This window comes from Microtus pennsylvanicus, chromosome X (genome assembly GCF_037038515.1).
Source record: "Microtus pennsylvanicus isolate mMicPen1 chromosome X, mMicPen1.hap1, whole genome shotgun sequence".
Lineage (NCBI taxonomy): Eukaryota > Metazoa > Chordata > Mammalia > Rodentia > Cricetidae > Microtus > Microtus pennsylvanicus.
Window position 1 is genome coordinate 72,468,319 of NC_134601.1, and position 5,596 is coordinate 72,473,914.

Here is a 5,596-nt window from a genome sequence, read left to right on the forward strand (position 1 = left end):
ATCAAAAGGACCTAAGATACAAACTGGTATAGCTATCTGAATATCTAACAAAATATACTTCAAACTAAAATCAATCAAAAGAGACAAAATAAGGACATTTCATATTAGTCACAGGAAAAATTCACCAGGAGGAAATCTCAATACTGAACATCTATGCCCCAAAAACAAGAGTACCCTCATATGTAAAAGAAACATTTTAAAGCTTATATCACACATTAGACCCCACACACTAATAGATGGAGACCCCAATACCTCACTATTACCACTGGAAAAGTCTATCAGGCAGAAAATTAACAGAGAGATAAAAGAACTAACATATGTTATGATTGAAATGTACTTAACCTCCATTTAGCACACATCCCAACAAAACATATATATATATATATATATATATATATATATATATATATATATATATATATATATATATCTTCTCAGCACCTCATGGAACCTTCTCAAAAATTGATCACATACTAGGTAACAAAGAAAATCTTCACAGATATAAAAAAATGGAATAATCCCACATATCTTATCAGATTACCATGGTTTAAAATTAGAATTCAACAGCAACACTAATTCCAGAATGCCCACAAACATATGGAAATTAAACAATGTTTACCTGAATCATTATTGGGTCAAAAAAGAAATAAAGGAAGAAATTAAAGATTTCCTAAAATTTATTGAAAACAACTATACAACACACACAAATTTATGAGAGATAATGAAAGCTGTGTAAAGAAAAAAAGTACAAAGCACTAAATGCCTACATAAAGAAAGTAAAAATATGGCACATAAGTGAGTTAGCAGAACACCTGAAAACTCTAGAACAAAAATAATCAAACCAACCTTGGAGGACTAGATGACAGGAAATAATCAAATTGAGAGCTGAAATAACAAATTAGAAACAAAGAAAACAATATGAAGAATTAATGAGACAAAGAGTTGATTTTTTGAAAAAATCAGCAAAATAGACAAGCTTTTATCCAAACTAATGAAAAAGCAGTGAAAGGTTACCCAAATTAATAAAATAAGAAACCAAAAGAGGTATATAACAACAGACACCAAGGAAATCCAGAGAATCATTAGATCATATTTCAAAAACCTGTACTCAACTAAATTGGCAAACTTAAAGGAAATGGACAACTTTCTGAATAAATATCTCTTGCCAAATTAAATCAAGACCAGATAAACACATTAAATAGACATGTAACTGCTAAACAAATAGAAACAGTCATCAAAAGCCTTCCAGCCAAAAAAAAAAAAAAAAAAAAAAAAAAATGCCCAGGGCCAGATGGTTCCAGCACAGATTCTACAAGGTTTTCTTTTTTTATTGTTTTTATTGAGCTATACATTTTTTCTTCTCTCCCCTCCCTTTTTCCCCTCTCCCCTTTTGTCCTCTCCTATGACCCCCACACTCCCAATTTACTCAGGGGATCTTGCCTTTTTTCTCCTTCCTAAGTATATCCTAAGTCTCTCTTAGGGTCCTCTGTTGTCTAAGTTTTCTGGGGTTGAGGACTGTTGGTTGATTTCATGTGAGATGTCCTCTATATGGTTTTTTACTATTATTATTTATTTTTTGTTGAAAAAAAATTTCAGTCTCCTCACCGACTCCCATTTCCCTCCCCCTCTCCCCACTCCTCTCACCCTCCCCCGACTCCATTCCTCACTCCCTCTCCAGTCTGAATTGCAGTCCAGATTCCCTGCCCTGTGGGAAGTCCAAAATCTTCCCCTTCCATCCAGGTCCAGGAAGGTGAGCATCCAAACAGGCCAAGCTCCCACAAAGCCAGTTCATGCAGTAAGATCGAAACCTAGTGCCATTATCTTTGGCTTCTCATCATCCTTCCTTGTCCTCCATGTTCAGAAAGTTCGGTTTCATCACATGCTTATTCAGTCCCAGTCCCGCTGGACTTGGTGAGTTCCCAATAGATCAGTTCCACTGTCACAGTGGGTGGGTGCACCCCCCGTGGTCCTGACTTCCTTGCTCATCTTCTCCCTCCTTCTGCTCCTCATTTGGACCTTGGAAGCTCAGTCCAGTGCTCCAATGTGGGTCTCTGTCTCTATCTCGAGCCATCGCAAGATGAAGGTTCTAAGGTGATATGCGAGATATTCATCAGTGTGGCAATAGGAAAGGGTCATTTCAGGTTCCCTCTCCTCCGTTGCCTGAGGTACTAACTGGGGACATCTCCCTGGACACCTTCGAGCCCATCTAGAGTCAAGTCTCTGGCCAACCTTAATTAGGATATATAATTTTCTGCTCCCATATCCACCCTTCCTTTATCTCAACCATCCCATTCCCCCAAACTCCCCCCATCCTCCCCTTCTCACTTTACTCACCCCATTTCCCCTTACCCCCATCCCACCTCACCCTCAAGTTCCCAGTTTTTGCCCAGCAATCTTGTCTACATCCCATATCCAGGCAGATAACTATATGTTTTTCTTTCGGTACAGCTTCTTATTTAGCTTCTCTAGGATCACAAATTATAGGCTCAATGTCCTTTATTTATACCTAGGAACGAATGATGAGTGAGTACATCCCATGTTCATCTTTTTGGGTCTGGGTTACCTCACTCAGGATAGTGTTTTCTATTTCCATCCATTTGCATGCAAAATTCACGATGTTCTTTTACAGCTGAGTAGTACTCTAATATGTATATATTCCACATTTTCTTCATCCATTCTTCCATTGAATGGCATCTAGGTTGATTCCAGGCTCTGGCTATTACAAATAATGCTGCTATGAACATAGTTGAGCAAATGCTTTTGTCATATGGTAGGGCATCTCTTGGGTATATTCCCAAGAGTGGTATTACTGGGTCTTGGGGTATGTTGATCCCGAATTTCCTGAGAAATCGCCACACTGATTTCTAAAGTGGTTGCACAAGATTGCATTCCCACCAGCAATGGATGAGGGTACCCCTTCCTCCACAGCCTGTCCAGCAAAGGCTATCATTGGTGTTTTTGATTTTAGCCATTCTGAGAGGTATAAGATGGCATCTCAAATTTGTCTTGATTTGCATTTCCCTGATCGCCAAGGAGGTTGAGCATGACCTTAAGTGTCTTTTGGTCATTTGAATTTTTCTATTGAGAATTCTCTGTCCAGTTCAGTGCCCCATATTTTAATTGGGTTAATTAGCATGTTAAAGTCTAGTTTCTTGAGGTCTTCATATATTTTGGAGATTAGACCTTTGTCTGTTGCGGAGTTGGTGATGATCTTCTCCCAGTCAGTGGGTTGCCTTTTTGTCTTAGTGACAGTGTCCTTTGCTTTACAGAAGCTTCTCAGTTTTAGTAGGTCCCATTTATTCAATGTTGCCCTTAATGTCTGTGCTACTGTGGTTATACATAGGAAGTGATCTCCTGTGCCCATATGTTGTAGACTATTTCCCACTTTCTCTTCTATCAGGTTCAGTGTGTTCAGATTGATATTGAGATCTTAATCCATTTGGACTTGAGTTTTGTGCATGGCGATATATATGGATCTATTTTCATTCTTCTACAGGTTGACAACCAGTTCTGCCAGCACCATTTGTTGAAGATGCTTTCTTTCTTCCATTGAATGCTTTTAGCTCCTTTATCAAAAATCAAGTGTTCATAGGTTTGTGGGGTAAAATCCGGTTCTTCTACTCTATTCCATTGATCGACTTCTCTGGTTTTATGCCAATACCAAGATGTTTTCAATACTGAAGCTCTGTAATAGAGTTTGAAGTCAGGGATGGTAATGCCTCCAGAAGTTCCTTTATTGTATAAGATTGTTTTGGCTATCCTGGGTTTTTTGATTTTCCATATAAAGTTGATTAATGTCCTCTCAAGATCTGTGAAGAATTTCGATGGGATTTTAATGGGGATTGCATTGAATCTATAAATTGCCCTTGGTAGATTTCCATTTTTTCTATGTTGATCCTCCCAATCCAAGAGCAAGGGAAATCCTTCCATTTTCTAGTATATTCCTCAATTTCTTTCTTCAAAGACTTAAAGTTCTTGTCAAATAGATCTTTCACTTCCTTGGTTAGAGTTACCCCAAGATATTTTATGCTGTTTGTCCCTATCGTGAAAGGTGATGCTTCTCTGATTTCCCTCTCTGCTTCTATATCCTTTGTGTATAAAAGAGTGACTGATTTTTTGGAGTTGATCTTGTATCCTGCCACATTACTCAAGGTGTTTATCAGCTGTAGGAGTTCTTTGGTGGAGTTTTTGGGGTCGCTTATGTACACTATCATATCATCTGCAAATAATGAAAGTTTATCTTTTTCCTTACCAATTTTAATCTCTCTGATCCCCTTATGTTGTCTTATTGTTATTGCTAGAACTTCAGGCACTATATTGAAGAGGTATGGAGAGAGTGGACAAACTTGTCATGTTCCTGATTTTTGTGGGATGGCTTTGAGTTTCTCTCCATTTAATTTGATGTTAGCTGTTGGCTTGCTGTAAATAGCTTTTATTATAGTTAGGTATTATCCTTGTATCCCTAATCTCTAAAAGACCTTTATCATAAAGGGATGTTGAATTTTGTCAAATGCTTTTTCAGCATCTAATGAAATGATCATATGCTTTTTTTCTTTCAGTTAATTTATATGATGGATTACATTGATAGATTTTCGTATGCTGAACCAGCTCTGCATTTCTGGGATGAAGCCTACTTGATCATAATGGATAATTTTTCTAATGTGTTCTTGGATTCGGTTTGCCAGTATTTTATTGAGGATTTTTGCTTCCATATTCATGAGTGGGATTGGCCTGTAATTCTCTTTCCTGGTTGAGTCTTTGTGTGGTTTTGGTATCAGAGTAACTGTAGCTTCATAAAAGGAATTTGGTAATGCAAAATGAGACAAATGAACGACTTTGAAAATCATTATTTGATGAAAGGGAAAGCATAGAAATATCTTCCTACCATGCTGCATGCTATGAATATACTTTTACTCAGAAAAATCTTTGCTTTATTTAAATATATATATAATTTGTGGAGACAAATATCTAGAAGTTGGTTTTTTCTGTAGTTGCAAATGGAAAAAAATTTAATGGAAATGTTTTAGTCTCATTTCAAGAAACGGAATGTAACAAAAACCAAATAATCAGGGAATGTATGGAGATCCAACTACAAAAACTCTTGGATCATGGCAGGTGAAAGTTCTCAGTAGGTGAGCAGCCTGCCCCCGAGGCTGAAGACAGAAATTTGATCTTTAGCAACCACTTGGTAAAAAAAAAAAAAAAAAAACAAAAAAAAAAACATGCTCCCACAAGTTATGCTTTGATCTAACACTGTATCATATTCTTGCCTCATGCCTCTGCCAATAAACATAACTGTAGTTAAAAATGTTTTCAAATAGAACATCTTGGATTTGTTTAGGAAGCAAAGGAACTTTCCAGTAATATAATTGAGTTAGTTGATGTTCATTTTTTCCCTGATTTCTTATTATAAATTTTCAGAGTACTACCTTTGGATGGATTCTGATATATATTTTAGAGTTGTCCCTAGAGAACTAGTTTTGTGGATATTATTGTTGAGGAAAAGGCCTTTTCAGAAATTGCCATTTCAAAAACCATTCCACTTGTGAATACTATGCCATCATTAAAAAAATATTGATAATATTATAAATGAGAA